Below are 21824 nucleotides of genomic sequence, written 5' to 3'. Positions count from 1 at the left end.
AAGAGGAACCCATGGAAACCCATTGGGATGTTGGTACTCAGACCGAAGAAGAAGAACCCGAAGAAACCCACTGGGATAAAGGTACTCAGACCGAAGATGACGTGATGGATCAGTACCATCCACTGAAGAAGCGCCCTCTTAGGATCGAGGAAGAGTCCCCATGATAGGAGTAGCACCCCAAGCTAGAACCTTTGCCCTAATAATCGTGTAACCATGAAGTTTGTACCCCACCATGTTGCAATAATAAATATCATCTACTCCCTTTGTGTACCTCCAATAATTGTGCAAGTTTTTCACACTATCCTTGTTTTTAGATGGCTGAGGAAGGATGGACCCAGGGCGACTGCCAAGCTGCACCTGGCTTCCCCAGCCTGTTGATCAACGCCCTAGAAAGCCTTGGCGTCACGGAACACCCAAGGTACTACAACAGAGAGTACGAGCACCATGGTACCCTCCGCTGCAGGGTGATCATAGTCATCGCCAGAAGTGATCGCTACCCCGACATCCACTCATGGCGTGTGACCGCTACGGGACTTAGGCACCAAGACACCTATCCCTTGGCTATCAGAAAGGCACTCCGCTACCTGTGCCGGATTTTCGAAGAACACCTAACCCCCACGCCAATGAGGTTCTTTCCGCCGGCCATCAAAACCCCAGTTTGGGAAGCTCGAATGAGGAGTCTGGAACGCCGCCGCCATGAAGTGGACCCTCTGTACCAAGTGGCTACCTACCTAGCTGCCTTGGATCAGCTCTTTGACGAGCAAGCCAACATTCTGAGGGAGCAAACCCATCGAGCCGAGCAAGCAGAGCTCGCAGTGAGGCTGCAACAGATACGAGCAGCCCAAGCCGAGGCAAGAGCCGCAGCCGCGGTCAGCAGTGAAGCAGTTGCTCAGGAAAGCCTCAGGCAAGCCCGAGACCGGCGTATGCAAGAATGGACCAGAAGTGGGACCCCGGTCCCGGCAATTGGGGAAGACCAAGTTCTACTCGGGACACCCGTCATAGGATGGGGACCACTCGTGATAACCCCACAAGCACCACCCGAGAACCCCGAAGGGTCTACTGCTGTTGGTGAAGGAGAGGCTGCTGCGCAACCCCAGGAGAATGGGAACTTAGAGGACGGCGAGCAAGGACTACTCACACACTCCGCCCCAGAAGAAGGCTCGCTCCGCGAGTAAAATACCCGACGTCACCCTGGTGTTGTACCTCCCAACCCTACTGGCTTATGTTGTACCCGTAGTATGAATCTGTACCCGGACGTGTAGTACGTGTTTAGTCTTGCCCCGTGTTGTACCCCCCCCCCCCCGTGCAGCAATGAAGTTGTTTGTGCTTGTTTGTGTACTTGTTGATTGTATGTTTTTCAGCAGAATGTAGATTCTGCCCTTTTCAAAAATACGATTTAAACAACTTAAACATCACTTAATCCCAATTCTCACAAAAACTCTACCCAATTTACAGATGGCTTCCCGAAGTGTTACGAGGGCCTCACGCATTCGGAACCCTCCGGTCGCTGATGTGGGAGTGCAGCCGAATGGACAGAACCCTCCTCAGGATGAACAAGAAGTGAGCCAGAACCGAGGAGAAAATCAAGAAGTGCCACTGCCACCACCTCCACCCCTCGGAGACCTGGCACAAGTAATCCACAATCAGACCCTCATTCTAGAAACACTGGCCAATGCCCTTGTCAACAGGCAGCCACGAGGACAAACCATGAATGACAAGCTGACAGCTTTCCTAAGGACCAAGCCGCCCACCTTTGCTGGGTCCAGCAACCCCTTGGATGCAGACAACTGGCTCCGTGTGATTCAGAGGAAGCTCGAGCCATTCGAGTGCCAGGATCGGGACAAGGTTCTTCTAGCAGCCCACCAACTCACCGGGTCTGCCTTAGCCTGGTGGGAGAATTACTGCGCTGCTGCCAGAGATGCCTCCACCATCACTTGGAATGAATTCGTGAAGGAGTTCCGCCGCTACCATATCCCCTCGGCCACCATGAAGCGCAAGGCGGATGAATTCCGCGCACTTCAGCAAGGGAGTATGTCGGTGGAAGAGTATACACACCAGTTTATGGAGCTGGCTCGCTATGCACCAGAAGAAGTGGACGACGACGAGAAGAAGTAGGATATGTTCAAGAAGGGACTAAACCCAGAACTCAGGACCCTGCTCACCCCTCAGATCTGTCCTGATTTCAACACTCTGATGAACAAGGCAATACTCACAGAGAAGGCCAAGGCTGACGAAAGAAAGGATAACAAGCGCAAGTTCCTGGAGAGCAAGTCTCGCCAGCAGGATCGTTTCTAGAGGCCCAGAAGCTTCAGCTACAACGCACCAAGGTCCCAAGCCCCAATGCAGTACAGAACTCAGTCTCAAGTGACAGGACCACGGGCCCCTAACACCCAGCTCAGAAGCCAGAACACCATGAGGGCCCCGCAAAGTAATGCAAGCCAGGTCACCACCAACAACAGCAATGTGAGGGCCTGCTTCAACTGCCGAGAGACGGGACATTTCATCGCCGACTGTCCCTATGCCAAGAACAAGCCCGCTACGTCAGCCTTCTCCAACACGGTCAACGGGCCAAAGACAGTCCTGACTGGTGCCAACCAAGTGCCCATCCGCAACAATAGCAACGCCAACAACAACAGTCAACAGATGAGGCAGCCTCAGCAGTCGTTTGGACGAGCCCGCGTCAACCGCATCGATGCACAGGAAGCTCAAGGAGCTCAGGGCGTAGTACTCAGTGAGTACCTGGTCAGCTCAACCCTCGCAACAGTAGTGTTTGATTCTGGAGCATCACACTCATTCATATCCTCAAGTTTTGTGGAGAAACATAAAATACCTACAGTACTACTAAAAACGCCCCTATTAACCCGAACACCCGGAGGTGACATCAGGTGTCAACTGGGTTGTCTACGGGTAAGGATCAATTTAAGTGGGGTAGAATTTCTAGCGGACCTAGTAGTACTTAAGTCAGAAGTGATAGACATGATCCTTGGAATGGATTGGTTAAGCCGACATAATGGTCTCATAGGCTGTACTGACAAAGTGGTACACCTAACAAACCCAGAAGGGGTACGAGTGACCTGTCATACCCGGGAAAGTGGATCAAACCCAATGGTATTTAGCATGGAAGCCAAGTCTTTGGAAAGAGTCCTAGTAGTGAATGAGTACCCAGATGTTTTCCCCGAAGAACTTCCCGGTATGCCACCAGATAGGGATGTAGAGTTTGTTATTGACCTTGTCCCTGGAACTGCCCCTATAGCCAAGAGACCCTATAGAATGGCAGCCTCTGAATTGGCAGAACTGAAGAAACAACTAGAAGAACTACAACGAATCGGCTTTATCAGGCCAAGTTCGTCGCCTTGGGGAGCCCCGGTTCTATATGTCAAGAAGAAAGACGGAAGTATAAGGTTATGTGTAGATTACCGGGCGCTAAATGAAGTCACTATCAAGAACAAGTACCCCCTTCCCAGGATCGATGATCTTTTTGATCAGTTAAAAGGAGCCAAGTACTTCTCCAAGATCGATCTGAGGTCCGGATATTTTCAGCTCAAGATCAGGGAGAGCGATATCCCGAAGATAGCCTTTGTCACCCGATACGGGCAGTTTGAGTTCACAGTGATGTCTTTTGGACTGACAAATACACCTGCCTATTTCATGAATCTCATGAACAAGGTGTTTATGGACGAGTTAGATAAGTTTGTCGTAGTCTTCATCGACGACATACTTATTTACTCAAAGAGTATCCAAGAGCACGAGCAGCACCTAAGGGTAGTTTTGGAAAAGCTGAGAGTGCATAGGCTATACGCCAAATTCAGCAAGTGTAAGTTCTGGCTGGAGAAAGTAGCCTTCCTTGGTCATATTCTGACCATGGAAGGAGTAGCAGTAGACCCCGAAAAGGTCGAAGCAGTTTCCAACTGGCAGCTACCGACCAACGTCAGTGAGATCAGAAGTTTTCTTGGGTTAGCTGGGTATTATCGAAGATTCATTGAAGGATTTACCAAGATAGCCCGGCCCATGACAGAGTTACTCAAGAAGGAGAAGAGATTCACCTGGACGGAGTCTTGTGAAAGGAGTTTCCAGGAATTGAAGCAAAGACTGACGACTGCTCCAGTACTAACCCTACCGGATATTCATCGGGATTTTGTCATCTATTGTGATGCATCCCGACAAGGATTGGGTTGTGTGCTGATGCAAGATAGGAAAGTAGTTGCATATGCTTCCCGCCAGCTCAGGTCTCATGAGTAGAACTACCCGACCCATGATTTGGAACTTGCAGCCATAGTGCACGCACTTAAAATTTGGAGGCATTATTTGATTGGAAATAAGTGCGAAATCTATACCGACCACAAGAGCCTGAAGTACATTTTCACCCAGCCGGATTTGAACTTAAGGCAGAGAAGATGGCTGGAATTGGTCAAAGATTATAATTTGGAAATCCATTATCACCCTGGTGAAACAAATGTAGTAGCTGATGCCATAAGTCGGAAATCCTACGGGCCCAAAGACGAGCATTTACGAGAGGAAATGGCACGATTAAATGTGCACATTGCCCCTCGAGGCTCCAGCCAAGTACTGAACGATCAATCCACTCTAGAAGAAAGAATCAGGAAAGCCCAAAGATCGGACAAGGGACTGATGGAAATCCGGAGGCAGACCGGAGAAAATAAGGCCCCAGACTTTAGAGTGGATAATAGGGGAACGTTATGGTATAAAGATAGAATTTATGTGCCCCAGAAAGGAGACTTCAGGCAAATAATCATGGATGAAGCCCACAACTCGGCATATTCTATTCACCCAGGATCCACCAAAATATATATGGACTTAAGACAGAAATATTGGTGGAATGGGATGAAGGCAGATATTGCACGATTTGTCGCCCGTTGTGATACTTGCTAGAGAATCAAAGCTGAACACCAGAAGCCAGCAGGGTTGTTACAACCCCTACCCATCCCGGTTTGGAAATGGGACGAGATAGGAATGGATTTTGTAGTAGGTTTACCCAGGACCCAGAAGGGACATGACTCCATATGGGTTATAGTGGACCGACTCACTAAAGCGGCTCACTTCATACCCGTACGGACCAACTACGGCGGAGAGAAGCTAGCCAAGCTCTATGTGGAAAATATAGTGAAGTTGCATGGTGTGCCCAGTCGTATTGTTTCAGACAGAGGGACCCAGTTCACCTCTAGATTTTGGAAGAGTTTGCATAAAGCCGTGGGCACCAAGCTAGACTTTAGCTCCGCTTATCACCCACAGACAGATGGTCAGACAGAAAGGGTAAATCAGATTATGGAAGATATGTTGAGAGCATGTGTCCTCACTTACGGCAAAGATTGGGAACAGAGTTTACCCTATGCCGAGTTCTCATACAACAACGAGTATCAAGCGAGCTTGGGCATGTCGCCGTTCGAAGCTCTCTACGGAAGGAAATGTAGAACCCCTCTGATGTGGTCAGAAGTTGGGGAACGTGCCCTAGTCGGGCCCGCCCTCATAAAGGAAGCAGAAGAAAGAGTTGCCGAGATTAGAGAAAAGCTGAAAGCAGCCCAGTCCCGACAGAAGAGCTACGCCGACAAGAAAAGACGGGAAATAAGTTTCAGCCCAGGAGATTTCGTGTATCTCAAGGTGTCACCCATTCGAAGGACCCGAAGATTTCAGGTACAAGGGAAGATGGCCCCTCGGTACATTGGACCATACCAAGTCCTGAAGAAAGTCGGAGCAGTAGCATACCGTCTGGAGCTACCAGAAGAGATGTCGGATATACACCCAGTATTCCATGTCTCGCAATTGAGAAGGCGTTTGAGGGTACCCGAGGCAGAGCATGTGCCAGTAGAAACGATAGATCTACAGCCAGACCTACGATACCAGGAGGTACCGGTTAAAATTCTAGACACTGTCACCAGGAGGACCAGAAACTCCGAAGTACGGATATGCAGAGTTCAGTGGAGCAGACACGGAGTAGAAGAAGCTACGTGGGAATGCGAAGACGCTCTGAAGAAGGAGTTTCCCCACCTCTTTAGAAACCAGCCGAATCTCGAGGACGAGATTCATTTTAAGTGGGGTAGGTTTGTGACATCCCAAAAATCTATTAAAATTAAATCATGCACTAATTTATTTATTTCCAAAATAATTTCATCATTGAGCTCATTTAGTCTTAAACCCTGATTCCCCTCCCAGTTTTTCCGCCGACCTGTCATCCATTTTCAAACGCCGACCGAGCCCTCTCTTTTTCCTCACCACCCATCGCGATCGTCGCCGCGAATCTCTCTTCTCTCTCTCTCTCTCTCTCCCCCTCCCCCCTCCCTGCCGTGTGCACCCGGGCGCTGCTTGGCCGCTAGCGCCGCGCGTCGCCGACCGCGGCCGCGGTCGCCGCCGGAGTGTGCTCGCCCCCTCCTTTCTTTCCCTTTCCTTCTTTTTCCATTTTCTCTCCTCTTTTCTCCATTTCTTTTTCCCTTTTTCCTTTTCTTTTCTCCCTTTTCTTTTTCTCTCTTTCTCTTTTCTCTCCCTCCCTTACCTCCTCCCTGAGCACGCTCAGCCTGACCCCCCCTCGCCTACCTCTGCTCCCTGCCCCGCACACCGGTCACTCCCCGCAGCAGCTCGGCGCACCGCCCTCCTTCGCGCGCTCTGCACGCCGCCCCGCGTGCCTACGCTCCCACGCGTGCGAGCACACGAGCGCTCGCCGCACCACGGCACCCACTGGCCCGCCCGCGCACGCGCCACACCAACCGCCCATGCTCCCCCTCGCTCCGGCCTGCTCCTACCCACCGCGCTCGCGCACACCGCGGCGCCCACTCACCCGCGTGCACGCGCACCGCCCCGGCCAGCCCGTGCGCCCCCGCGCGCACACGCACACGGCGCTCGGCGCGTCGAGCTGCGACACGCGCACGCGCACCGCGTGTACCGCACCATGCGTCGAGCTGCGACATGCGCACCGCGTGCACCGCACCGCGCGTTGAACCGTACCCGCGCCGCTCACCGTGCCCACGTGCGTGCCTGGCCACGACGCGCGCCGCGCGTCGTTGCGCCTCCCCACTGCAGTGCCAGCGCACGCGCTCGCCGCAGCCTCGCCGCCCGCGCCGCCCCGCTCAACGCCGGACCCCCCACGTGCTGGCATGACTGCTCGAGGGGTCGCTTCAACCGGACGTCCCCGCTACGCGCCACCACGCCTCACTGCTCGCCTCGACGACCGAGCGGCAATGCTGAGCCGGCCCCGAACACCATTAATGGCATCCGCGAGGCTCGCCGGCCGCCTCCACCACTCCCACCGCTCCACTGCCTTTCCGTGGTTATAAAAGGGCCCCTGCCTCACCTCCGCTCCCTCACAAACCTGCCCAACCCCGCACGCCCCTCTCCACGACCTTGCAGCGCCGCCGCCGCCGCCACATCCGCCCACCGCCGCCGGCCCTCGTTGCCCCACCTCATCGAGCCGTCCCAGCCTGAGGTAGGACCGCAAATCAAATCCCAGTAGCCCCTTCCTCCTTTCCCCCATGATCTCGGCCGCCGCCGTGGCCCGGAGCGGTCGGATTGGCCGCCGCCGCCGACCCTGGCCGCCTCCCCTATTCTGCGTCGGGAGGAAGGGGATGAGTGGCCCTTTTGCCTTTAGGCCCTCCCTCTCCTCCCATTTTATTAAAGAAACCCCACCCTTTTAAGCCCCTTTTACATTTTGAACCTCCCTTTTTGTTATATTCCCAAACAAACCCCCACCATATAAACTTAATTATAAATAAACCCCTACACCTTTTCAGTATATCCCGGTTATTTCTAGGATTAACGATCGAGCCCTTCCACTCTTAGAATGATTTACAAACAAGTCCCTGGACTTTTATTTAACTCTTAAACCTGTATATAACCTATCATTTTATGCGCCAAACGACCTCGGAGCTACCTAAAACTTACCACACCTCTCATGACATAGTTTTGTCCATGCCATTAGGGAACCGCCCGAAAATATTACTCTGAACTCCATCTCTTAATTATTTCCGATTCGAGCTCAACGATAAAACTTTTATTTCTTTTTCTTGATTCTGTGTTTATTTGTATATGTCGTAGACCACGGTGTGAACGAAGGAGAGCCCGTTGACGAGCAGTACTGCGAGCCCGTGAACGAGGACCAGACCCGCGACCCCGAGCCCGAAGGACAGTGGTTCGACCAGGATCTCCCCGAAGGCTTCGAAGACAGCAAGTTCAATCCCGCCCTTTGATGCATGTTTTGTCCTAGTTTTTATAAACATAAACTATTGGCCTGTTTTACAAAATTGCATATATTTTGCTTACTGAAAACACGATTGGATAGCCACCCCTTGATTTGTTATAATCATTCCTTGACCACCTAGATTAATGTCTGATTTTGCCTGGACGTTAATCGATACTAAAATGCTTAGGACCCGCTACTTTATACAACTTGTTTTATAAAGAACAGGTGTGTGTGTGGGAAGGGATAAAAGTGGATTTTTGAAAGATGAGTCTAGACGGGATGGATGGCATTTCTGCATGACTTGCCAATTGGTGTGCTCATGCCAATGTGGCAGGGCAAGGAAGGGAGATATCCATCTTGTCACAACTAAGGACCGAGTTGGTGTTACATCTCACCTAACTCCACTTTCGTGCAAACCACTCGACCGTTGAATGGGCAATGGCTTAGCATAAATCCCACTAGTTGATTTGATAGCCATCAGGAGAGCTGAGAGCAACGGGTGACTAAGGAGAAGGGATAATCCCCGAGTGACTTATGCCCGGTTATACCTAAGTGATCGGTCGATGACCCCTTGGTGCATCCTGTGATGGCTAGTTAGGTTTAGCTAAGGTGGGTAATGGCTTTGTTGGGATCTGCACCGACACTAAGGTGATCGAGTTGCGGTACCCCACTTGTGGGTAAAGTTGCACATCTCTGCAGAGTTGAAACCTATTCGAATAGTCCGTACCCACGGTACTGGGCGAGTTACGGTGTGGTCTCACAACTAGTGTTTACTTTGGGATGGGATGGCGTGAGTTGTTTTGGAGATGTGTCCGGCAGTTGTGCCGTGTGCTACGGCGGATGAGGAGTCCGGTAGCAGTCTTACAACTTGGATCCTGTGAGGATCAACCCTTGGTGTTACTTGGTACAAGAAAAACTGGTTTTAGAAATATTGCTTCCAAACGAACCCTGCATAAAATGTTGCTTTCCGCAAATCAAACCCTAGCCTTACCCTTGATTTACCATGTGCATGATATTCTGTTTATACCCCCCTCCGTGGGTGTGGTTGGATTTGCTGAGTACGTTTGTACTTACCCCATTCTTTATTTTTACAGAGGAAGATCCAGACTTTGTACCCGACGACGTTGAGTAGGGGTACCGTCCTGTACCCAGCCTTGCCTGTGGATTAGGGTCACCCGCAGGAGTTACCGCATGTCACAAGACTCTGAAGATTTTCTTTTTGTTTTTAATATCGTTGCGTGTGTGTGGATTGTAATCCTCGCGATAGTGGCGCTTCTTTGCTCACTACCGCGTAAAGTTGTACGGTAATGAACCATCTGATGTAATAAATGTGTCATCAGCCTCCTGGGACTGATGTTCGGAACACATTTAAGTCTTCTCTTATGAGGGGACGCTTCACCGGTGCACTCAGTAAAGCACCACCATGTAATCCCGGTATTTTACATTTCCTAAGTCATGTTATGTTTACTCAGAACACGAGGTTATCATGTTGCACATGCCATGCTTTTCATTGTTCAAGTACGTAGTAGTACGAACGCCTTAGGCCTCTGCTTTGTAATCGTAGCATTGTTTACAAAACTGTATTGCAAACCGAAAATTTATGATTCGTAACTACCCTTGTATTTTCAGTACAATACATTCAGTGAGCAATCTAATTGAACCAACCTACACATTTAGAACTGCAACCAAGAAATCTTACTACACAGATATCTTCGTAATATTACATGCTACAATCTGGTGCAAATACATATCCATACATAACGAAATGTAATTATCACATACAGGCCGGAATACATATCCATACATCTGGTTCAAATACATATGCATACATAACGAAATCTAGACGCGACGAGCTCCAAAATCCGGAGGCAATCCATCGGTGGGATTTCCAGAAGGTCCAACTCAGCACCAGCATTATCTTCTTGCATTTTAGGGTACTTCTTATAAGTGTGACCATCTGTTCCACGCAGGTTACATCGTTTTTTCTTCTTTCCTGCCTCAGACTCATCCATTCCGTTACGGATACGAAGTGTCTGCCGTCGACCTACCCCTCTCCTAGCATCTGGATTGGGAATGTACATTGGATAGATATTTGGTGTAGTGAATGATCCCAGACTGCCTATGCCATATATCTCATGGCCCAAGTGTGCACATCGATTTCTTTTCTGTAATATTGTGAAACAAAAACCCCAGGATCTAACCCAGATTCTGAACATGCCGCAATGACATGGGAGCATGGTAAGTGAAGAAGCTGTGACTTCTTGCATCTGCAAAAAACCTTGCCTTCCGGCGTTATCAAGCAATCCTGAACGACCTTTTGTCTGCGGACACCCTGCCCTGTCCTGTCCTTGCATGAAACCTCAAACCTTTGATCCTTTGTGCCTATGGAGACCACTCTGTGATATTGAGTCTTTTCAATCTTTTCTTTCATTTAGTTAGTGACCCTATTACAAAAAATCACTCTTGTATCATTAAGTAAGACAGCAGCTGCCTGGTACCGCTCTCTGAATTACCTTGTGCATCCGTACATGATGAACTCAACTATGCCAACAAGAGGAAATCCACGAACATGACGCATTACCATATTGTAACACTCTGCGTGGTTAGTTGTCTCGATCCCATATCGACGACCACCAATGTCGTATAGAATTGACCACTTCTCCTTAGGTGCATCCTTAATCCACTGTGTGAAAGGTCCGCCGCCGGAACATCTCCGGCTGGAGGTTGAGGCCTGTTCCTTTAGCAGCTCAGCGCACATGTTATCTAGCACCTGCCACAATGCATCAAACTTTCGCTGCTGATTCTGAGTGCACAACCTCTTGAACAAATTCATAAGTTCCTTATTCTTGAAGCGCTCATAAAAGTTTGCACCCATATGCCTTATGCACCACCTACTCACAACATCTGGCCATAGAGGAGGTTGTCCTCGACTTCCTTCATGTAGTTGCCTTATTGCTGCTAGAAAACCTGCATGTCTGTCACTGATGAGGCAAACATCAGGCCTTCCAGCAACAACGTGAATCTTCACACATTCAAGCAACCAATACTAGCTCTCTGTGTTCTCATTCTCAACAAAAGCAAAGGCGATGGGAACCACCTGCTTGTTGCAATCAACTCCAATCACTGTCAGTATTGTCCCCTTATATCTTCCTGTCAAGAATGTGCCGTCAATACATAGAACAGGAAGACAATACATAAATGCCCTCACACATGCACCAAAGCAGAAGAAAGCACGAAGCAGAAACCCAGGTCCCCCATCTAAATTCGGTACAATGTAGGTATCAGTCGCGCTTTCAAGATTTCTCTGCACAATTGTTGACAGCATGTGAGGCAGGTTATCATATGATGCCTCATATGTGCCGAATCTCATCTCAAACACCTTTTGTTTTGCCCGCCAAGTCTTTGCATAGCTGATTTTGTATTGAAAACGGTCGTCGATGTCCCTAATTATCAATTTTGGCTCATAATCAATTTTGTCCAGAATCACCCCATACATCTTCTTGGCCACGAAAGTGGATGTAATGTTACGGTGAGTTTGCGCAACAACAGTTAATCTACATGTATGTGGTGTAACAATTGAACACTCCCAGTGTGTCTTGTACTTGCCCTTGTAGGCATATACTCGCCATGTACAATCGCCATTGACACACTTCACCTCATATTCTTTGCTGCTAGACTTCACAACTCTGAATTCCTTCCTCAACGATATAGCCCAAAGCTTCACAATATCTTTCACAGCTTCAATGCTATGATACTTTGCTCCATGCACAACCTCATTCTCTCTGTATTCGTACTCATTACTCCTAATATCCTGTATAACTGGATTTCCAAAACCCTTGTCTCGCCATTCACCTAGCAACGGGTAGTCCTCATCGTCTGATGAGTCCCCACATTCTTTCATCATTCGAGCCTCCTGGTCTTCAGTCTGTACAGCTTCCACTATTCCAGGTATCCGCTCCCCCTCATCAGCTAAACCTTGCGGTTCAGGTTGAATGACATGCACGTTATGATCTTCTTTTTCTCCTACTTGATCAGCTATACCTTGCGGCTCAGGTTCTGTGACATGCATGTTTTGATCTTTATTTTCTTTTTCCACTGCTTGGTTCATATGAGATGATGTACTTGTTGACCCTTCACCGAAATGGGCTGCCTTCTGGTGAATCTGAATTAGCATTGCAAGAGGCCACCCGCGGTCAAGAGCTGCTTGCATGTAAGTCCGCCATTCTTCGGTGTTTGCTATAAGCACCAACTCCCAGAAATCCCCTTCAGTTCCCCAATTCGTCACAGTCTGAACGGTTAGGAAATGAGTCTTTGTATTCACATTGAATATCTCGTGAAACCATTTGCGTATGGAACCAAAACTCCTCTCTAAGGGTTTATCTATTCCGCACTCTTCTCGTTCAAAAGCTGATAGATCTACTCCATACGCATCATGAGAAATATAGTAGTCACCATAATGAACTTGAAAACGAAGCTTGCTCGACATATCTGGACACACAATCATGATATTAAATTGATTGCTAATCTATTGTTTCAACAAAAATAATTACAACATAATCTATTTGTAAAGCGTAGAAGAATTTTGGTTATCTGTAGTCGCCGGCTCGAAAATCCGGCAGGGCTTCGCCTCTCTCCCTCCCTCCCTCTTTTTTCTTGGTTTCTGGAATTTTAGTGATGCAAATGAGGGGTGGGGGACCAACCAACCCTTATATAAGGGTGGGAGAGCCGGTCGCCCTGCAGCCGGGCGGCCAGGTCCGGCCGCCCCGCTGCCGGGCAGCCTGTGGGGCCGGCCGCCCCGCTGCCGGGCGACCGGCCCCCAGGGACCTGGGCGCAATTTTCTCCGCGAATTTTTTTTTCAGAAATGCCCCTGCCGCCCCGCTGCCGGGCGGCCAGGCCCCGGTCGCCCGGCAGCGGGGCGGCCGAGATATATTCCAGTAAATTTTCAAATCGAAAATATATTTTTGTAAAAAACGAAAATAAAAAATATAAAAATAAGAAAACCGCCTTCGGCCCTGATGGCTTCATCTGCAGGGCCCATTTAGAGGGCTTGACGTTTGCGTCTTGAAGTTTTGGACGTGTTTTGGTTTGAACACTGAGCATGTTTGCTTCTTCTGGTGGTAAAATTAACAGATTTCCCCATCAAAAAAAATTAACAGATTTCAGCCAGACTCTTCTGAACACTAGTTTTCAGCCAGACTCTGTGGTATGTGTATGTGTAAGAGAAGGGGCATCGGTGATGGAGACCGAAGCGGCGGGTATAAGATTTATGCCTCTGAAAGAAAACACAATGAGAAAAAAGGAAGGTGGTAAATCAAAGGAGCATGCACATTTCAACAAAATCGGATTGATTTTCCGCTGAGAGAGAGAGAGAGGAAATGGAAAAGAGCCAAAATCTTCAACACGGAAGAAATGTAGAAATCATAGTCTTCTTCTTCAATTAAATATCAGCTAATGCCGAACTGTAGCCAGCAACCCAGTGGAGAACCATTTGTGCATGGGGAATCTTTGTTATGGCATATGGTTATATGGAATACAAATCAATTATAAATATATAAACTAATTATTAGTCAACGTATGATGATAATAATAATAATAATAATAATAATAATAATAATAATAATAATAATAATAATAATAATAATAATAATACTACTACTACTACTATCCGGTTTAAAGTTGACGTTATCTTAAAACTAAACTTAAGAACACTAAAACTATCGAATTCATTTCATTTGTGTTTAGTAGCGCTAAAGTTTGCATATTAGCTAATGTATGCATAGTTTTCATGTGAAATGAAATGAGATATGCTCAGTGGTGAAACTAGAACAAATTGGAGGAAGAGGCGCATGACATGTGGATGCATAGAGTTGAATTACGGTAAAAATTTGAATATACCCACTGTTTTTCCATTTTAAGGGTGCATTAGCACCCCCTAATCATTGTATAGCTTCGCCCGTGGATATGCATTAAAAAAAACTTTGCATGCGAAATACTCGATTTTCTAGACCTTTGATTTTTATCTAACGGTGTTTGTAGCGCCTCCCATTCTTCACAAGGCACTACTTGCTTGCTTGTTAGCACACATAGCTATTGTATCAAATTCTTGTCCTATCTTGCTCTTATCTTTCTTATCCTCATGCGCGGGCATCACAAACCTACTAGTTAATCCTTTTGGTTGTTCCCTCTGCACTATCACCTACCGGCTATCCTCCGCCTCCATGGATCAATGTTGTATCCGCTTCTACATCTGATCCTAATCTATAAGTAGCTTGCTGGAGTGCTACCAAAACTTATTAGAGAATCCACCACCTCCACTTCCATGAAACATAGTGATGTTGAAAAGCAACAATCAAGTACAGAAGAAGGAAAAATGAGATCTATATATTATTAAAAGATCCTAAACTTAGATATATATACCATCGTGACCCATATGTTACTGACTCATGTGACCCATATGTTACTTACTCATGTGAGCTCCACATATCAGTAAGGCTACATTTGGATGTTGATATTGGGAGGCTTGGTATTGAATTGAGCCCAATACCAAATTAGGCCAAGTATTGAAATGGATTCGGACATGAAAGCAACCGTTTGGATGTATATGACATTACTGAATGGAATTGAACTGGACTCGCCCTTCTCTCCACTGCTCCTTCTCACACCGCAGATTTACTCCCTCATGCCGGACTCCACTGCTAGCAGTGCCACGCCCGCGTTGCCTGAGGCGAGGGCCTGGAACCACTTCCACAGCGAGGCCAGGGCGAGGTCGAGCACACGGAGCAGGATGCGGAGGGGGCGGCATGAGGCTGAGGAGCGCGACGAAGCGGCGCGACGAAGCGGCGTTGGTGCCGAGGAAGAAGAGGAAGAGGCCGGCGGCCGAGGAAGTGAAGGGGCCGTGTAACACCCGGTTTATAAAAGAGCATAAACCGAGCAATCATATACGTGCCAGGATCAAGTCACACGTATATACAACAGAATGAATAGTATATCATAGCACATATCACGTAAAAAGACATAATAAAGCGAATACGAATGTTATTTATTACAATAATGACAAAAATGTCTGATACAGCGGAAGCGAAGTACAAAATACGATAAAGCTCTCCGAAGCTGAAGTAGGGCGCCACAGGGACGGCGGGTTTGATTTCTGGAAAACTCAGGGGGGTCCGTGCAAAATTTTGGGCTTAACTGCAATTATTTTTCAAAGGCGGTGGACTGCGGGTTAATTCAGCAGAAGACTGAGGGCTCTTTAGCAAAAAGTCAAGGCCGAACCGGTATCTTTGATTCCAGACTGTTGGATCTCGATCCGATGGCTCAGGGCGGCTCAGTCCCAGATCTAATCTGGCCTGTCGGCTACGGATCTGACGGCTGAGGTGAAAAGGGGCACAGGAGGCGGCGGTGGGCTGCCGCCGGCGACGAATCCCGCGGCGGCGCTCGCCAGGGACTCGCCGGAGCTCGCTAATCCGGCGTTCTGGGGCTCGTTTCGGCCTACAGTTTGTCCTGGGAGGTAGTACGCTTCATGCGTAAACCACTGGTGGTGTTTTGGAGGTGGTTTGGGGCTCCGAGCGCGACTCTCGACGGAGATGGCGGCTCGGCGGCGGCAGGGAACGCCGGTGAGCTCGCGCTGGGCAGTTCTGAGGCTGGGATCGGGGTCTGTGGGTTCGGCATGCATGCGCAGGGCCAGCGCAGGTCATGGCAGGGCACGGCGGTTCTAGGCAGCGCTGCAGCGAGGTCCGCTGCGGCGGAGCAGGGCGTGTGCGGCGGCGGAAGCGCCGGCGTGCGGTGCCTGGGCACCGATGTGGGTCACGGGCTACAACAACTTCGTGCAAAAGTGAGAGGGGGCCGGGGTGTAGCTCACCGAGCACTGGATTGGGCGGAGGCGTGACGCAGCGGCGGGATTCCGGCGGCGCAGGCGCGGCTCGACGGAGCTTGTGCCCGGGATTCCTCGTGCGCGCGGGGCTGACGTCGTGGGAGAAGAGCTCGACGAAGATTCTAGACCCGAGGAGGAGCGGCGGCGTCGGTTCGCAGCGGCGGAGATGCTGCGGAACGGCCGGACAACGGTGGCGCAGAGGCTCCGCGCGGCGGAGCTATGCAGGCGAGGCGAGGTAGGGCTTGAGGCGGCGCTGAAGCTGGGTGATAGGCGCAGGGGCCGCGGGCGGTGTTTATAGGGCGGCGGAGCGCCCTGGCGTGCGCGCCCGGGATGGAACCTCGCCGAGATTTGCGGCCGGGGATCTCGGCCGGGCGTTGCGCAAGCGAGGAAGACGGACCTGGCCAGGCGGGCCCGGGCAGTCAGCGAAAGCGGGGTCGGGCGAGCGGGGCATGCGCTCTGCGGGCGTGCTTGAGCGGGCTGACCAGTGGGTCCGGGGGGTCAGCGGGGTGAGGCGGGGGAGCGTGCTCGCGGGCTGAGCGCCGCGCGGGTGTGCCGACGTGCGGGCCCAGAGCGTCGGTGGGAGAGGGGGGGCGTGTTCGGCTGGCAGCGGGCCTGTGCGGGGCGTCGCGCGCGGGCTGAGGCAGCGGGGCGAGCGGGGATTTGGGCCAAGCGCGGGAAGCGAGAGGGAGCCTGGGCCGGCCGGTGCACTGGGCCAGGGAGGGAAAAGGGGAAAAGGTAAGTGGGCCGGGCTGCTGGGATCCTTGGGCCGGTTTGGTTAGCTTGTTGGGTTTGGATCCTTTTCTAATTTCTTTTCCTATTTCTAATTCAAACAAAGTTTGAATTCAAATATGAATTTGAATTCAAACCACACTCAAATAAAAGTATGCACCAGCATGAATGCAACACAAAATTTTAAACTTAGTCAAATTTTAATTACTTGTGAAACAAAATTTAATTAAATGCCATACTAAACACAATAAACCTTAGAAAATTTAATAAAGCCAATTAAATTTATTAATAAAAGCTGAAATTTAAATCAGGGTGTTACAGACCCTACCCCCTTAAAGAAATCTCGTCCCCGAGATTTAGCTGGGCTGGCTAGCAAAGAGATCTGGATACGTCTTCTTCAACTCATCTTCTCGCTCCCAAGTAGCCTCAGCTTCACTGTGGTGACTCCACTGAACTCTGCACATCTTGATGCGCTTGTTCCGAGTAACCCTCTCTGATGTCTCCAGAATCTTTACCGGATGCTCAGTATAAGTCAGATCCTCCTGCACATCGACTCCATCCAGGGGTGCCTGCTCCTCGGGTACTCGCAAACACCTCTTCAGCTGAGATATATGGAAGACATCATGAACTCCTGAGAGGCTGAGAGGTAACTCCAGGCGATAAGCAACTTCGCCTTTCCGCTCTAGCACCTTGAATGGCCCCACATACCGAGGTGCTAACTTCCCTTTGACATTAAATCTGCGGATTCCTCTCATCGGAGACACCTTCAGATATACATAATCACCGACACTGAAAGTCAGGTCTCTCCGTTTGCCATCTGCATAGCTCTTCTGTCTGCTCTGTGCAATCCTCAGATTTTCTCGCACAGCCTGAACCATCTGCTCTGCATCATCTATGATCTCAGGACCGAAGAGCTGCTTCTCACCAATCTGATCCCAATAGAGAGGAGTCCTGCACTTTCTGCCATACAATGCCTCGAAGGGTGACTTCTTCAGACTGGCCTGATAGCTGTTGTTATATGAAAACTCAGCATAAGACAGGCACTTATCCCAACTAGTACCGTACTGAATAGCACAAGCTCTCAGCATATCCTCCAACACTTGGTTGGTTCTCTCTGTCTGCCCATCTGTCTGAGGGTGATAAGCCGTACTGAAACGCAGCTTCGTATCCAATGAATCATGAAGCTGCTCCCAGAACCGAGAAGTGAACTGAGACCCTCTGTCAGATATGATCTTCTTGGGCACACCATGCAAGCAGACAATCCGAGATATGTACAACTCTGCAAGTCTAGCACCGGAGTAAGTAGTGTTCACTGGAATGAAGTGAGCAACCTTCGTCAATCGATCCACTACTACCCAAATGGAGTTGTACCCTTTCTGAGTACGAGGCAATCCAACAATGAAGTCCATAGTGATTTCCTCCCATTTCCACTCTGGAATCTTCAAGGGCTGTAATAGACCTGCTGGCCTCTGATGCTCAGCCTTGACACGCTGACAGGTGTCACAAATAGCCACGTACTCTGCCACGGAACGCTTCATCCCATACCACCAGAAACGTTCCTTCAGATCATAGTACATCTTCGTGCTGCCCGGATGAATAGAGTAAGCTGTATCATGGGCCTCACTCAGTATCAACTTCCGGAGATCCTTCACATCTGGCACACAGATCCGGTTCTTGTACCACAAAGTACCATGATCATCCTCTCTGAAATGTGGTGCCTTGCCCTTCTTGAGCAACTCACGAATCTCCTGCAGCTTCTCATCATCTTTCTGATGCTGCCTGATCTCTGACTCTAGAGTCGGTACTGCCTCAAAAGCTGCACTAGAGGTATGATGCAAGAAGCCCAGACTCAACTGCTCGAACTCCTCGCATAACTCTGGAGGCATCTGGAAAGCCACGGCCATGTTGACATAACTTCTTCTGCTCAGAGCATCTGCTACAACATTGGCCTTGCCCGGATGATAGTGAATCTCCAGGTCATAGTCCTTGACTAACTCTAGCCATCTTCTCTGCCGCATGTTCAGCTCATTCTGCGTGAAAATGTACTTGAGGCTCTTGTGATCAGTGTAGATATCACACCGCTGCCCATACAAGTAATGCCTCCAAATCTTCAGAGCATGCACAACTGCGGCTAACTCAAGATCATGAGTAGGATAATTCAGCTCATGCCGACATAACTGCCGTGAAGCATAAGCTATCACTCTGCCCTCCTGCATCAGAACACACCCAAGACCATCCTTCGAAGCATCACAATATACCATGAACCTCTTCGTCTGGTCTGGCAGAGTCAGGACTGGCGCCGTAGTCAACCTTTTCTTCAGCTCATCAAAGGCCCTCTGACGCTCATCAGTCCACACGAAAGCCACATTTTTCTCCAGCAAAGAAGTCAAAGGCTTCGCGATCTTGGAGAAATTCTCAATGAACCTCCGATAATATCCTGCTAAGCCCAAGAAAGACCTGACTTCCTTTACTGTCTGCGGTGTCTCCCACTCTAGCACATCCTTCACCTTACTCGGATCAACAACAATGCCTCCCTGAGAGATAACATGACCGAGGAATTGAACCTCGTCAATCCAGAACTCGCACTTGCTGAACTTGGCATACAACTGATGCTCTCTTAATCTCTGCAATACGAGTCTCAGATGCTCCTCATGCTCTTCTTCTGTCTTGGAGAAGATCAGAATATCATCAATAAAGATCACCACGAAGACATCCAGATAATCCATGAAGACCATGTTCATCAGGTGCATGAAGAAAGCCGGGGCATTAGTCAAGCCGAAGGACATGACTGTATACTCATATAGCCCGTACTTGCAGGTGAATGCCGTCTTCGGAATATCCCCAGGACGGATCCTCAGCTGAAAATAACCCGAACGAAGATCAATCTTCGAGAATATACGAGCACCTCGAAGCAGATCGAAGAGATCCTCAATACGGGGCAGTGGATGCTTGTTCTTGATAGTGACTGCATTCAGCTCCCGATAATCCACACACATCCTTTTCGAGCCATCCTTCTTATCTACCAGCAATAATGGAAAAGCCCAAGGAGAGAAGCTGCGACGGATATAGCCCTTGGCTAGCAACTCATCAATAGTCTTCTTAACTTCTTCATGCTCTATAGGTGCCATACGGTAGGGACGCTTTGCAATAGGAGCTGTGCCAGGCAAGAGATCAATACAAAACTCAATGGCCCGTTCAGGCGGCATACCTGGCAGATCATCCGGAAAGACATCCGGGAATTCAGACACCACGCGAATACCGTCCGTGGGTCTAGCCTCCATCTGATGAAGAAATCCAGAAGGCTCTACTGCACTGATAACAACCTCTTGGCCACTGGAAGCTGATAGCAAGACTGTCCTCTGGGCATAATCTATCCGAACTCCCCACTTGGCCAGAGTCTCCATTCCCAGAATGACATCAATGCCCTTGGTGTCTAGCACCATCAGATTAGTACAGAACTCTACTCCCCTCAAAGAAACACTGACTCTCGGGCAGTAAGTGTGAGACCTCAACTGTCCTCCCGGTGAAGATACTAACAGGCACCTCTTTAATGTGCTAGTATGAATACCATGGTGCTCGACAAAAGACTGAGTAATGAAGGAATGCGTAGCACCAGTATCAAAAAGCACTGTAGCTGGATATGAATTAACCATGAACGTACCAATAACCACGTTGGGAGCCTCGGCCGCTGACTCGGCCGTCACGTGGTTCACCCTGCCCTGTGCTGGCGCCCTGGGCTGAGCTGGGCGCCCCTGCTGTCCCGCCTGCGCCTTCCGGGGGCAAGCGTTGGCGTAGTGCCCCGGCTGGCCGCAGTGAAAGCAGGTGCGAGGAGGTCCCTGAGCCTGCTGTCCGGTAGGAGCTGCCGGACGTGGAGCCTGCGGTGCCGGTGGAGCTGGTAGAGCAGTACGAGCCGGAGGTGCCGGTAACCTCTGGCCCTGACCTGCCTGCTGCTGTCGAGGCGGGTACTGCTGCGGTGGCCTCTGCTGGTACTGCTGAGGAGGCCGGTACTGCTGCTGGTACGGCTGAGGCTGCTGGAGTCGTGGACGAGTGTTGCTGCCGGAAGCAACGGGGACAACCTTCCTCTTCTTGTCCTCCATCTCCAAGTGCTTGCGCTCAGTGTTGAGCGCGCTGTCAACCAGATGGTTGAAGTCGTCGAAGCGGAGGTTGAGCAGCGCGTACTGGAGGTAGTCCTCAAGACCCTCCATGAAGTGCTCCTGCTTCTTGCGGTCATCCGCAACCTCGGCAGGGGCGTAGCGAGCAAGCTGCAGAAAGCGATCACGATACTCCGTGACCGACATAGTCCCCTGAATTCACAAAGACAGATAGATATCGGAAGATTAACTCAAGATTCATAAGGATAGAACAAGGGGCATTAGCTCAAAAGAAACCGCTGAATGATTATATTTAAGATTACCTGCTTCAGTGCAAGGAACTCCTTCTGTTTCATCTTCATAACGCCCGCGGGGACGTTGTGGCTGCGGAAACGCTCCCTGAACTGGAGCCAAGTGAGAGACTCACGGTCGTGAACTGGGTGGGACTCCCACCAGTCCAAAGCTGCCCCTCGCAACTATCCTGCTGCGTACAAGACGCGCTCACGGTCATCGCACTGGGCGATGTCCAGCTGACGCTCCACTGCACGGAGCCAGTCGTCGGCCTGAAGAGGGTCGGACGTGTGAGAGAACGTCGGCGGGTGACCCCTCAGGAACTCAGCACGCCTGTCGCGAGGCTGCGGCGGTGGAGGAGGCGGAGGCTGAGTGTGAGCCTGCTGAAGAGCCTGAACAGTGTTGTTCAGGGTGGCCATCATCTGCATCTGGAGCTGGAAGTACTGCTCCGGAGTCAAAGGCGGCGGCATCGGGATCCCGGTACCCTGGTTGTTCTGACCCTGCTGCTGGCCAGAACCGGAACCGGTGCTCCTGGTGTTCACCATCTGATTTGAACAAAAGATTTCACGAGTAAGGATATGGCAGGAGTAAATTCAGATGGATATGATAACTCTTTGCGGAAAAAGACTCAGCCATGATAAAGTAGACAGAATAGAGT

Source organism: Panicum virgatum, chromosome 6N, assembly GCF_016808335.1.
Source record: "Panicum virgatum strain AP13 chromosome 6N, P.virgatum_v5, whole genome shotgun sequence".
Lineage (NCBI taxonomy): Eukaryota > Viridiplantae > Streptophyta > Magnoliopsida > Poales > Poaceae > Panicum > Panicum virgatum.
The sequence above is the reverse complement of the archived record's forward strand: the minus strand, read 5'-3'. Positions refer to the sequence as shown.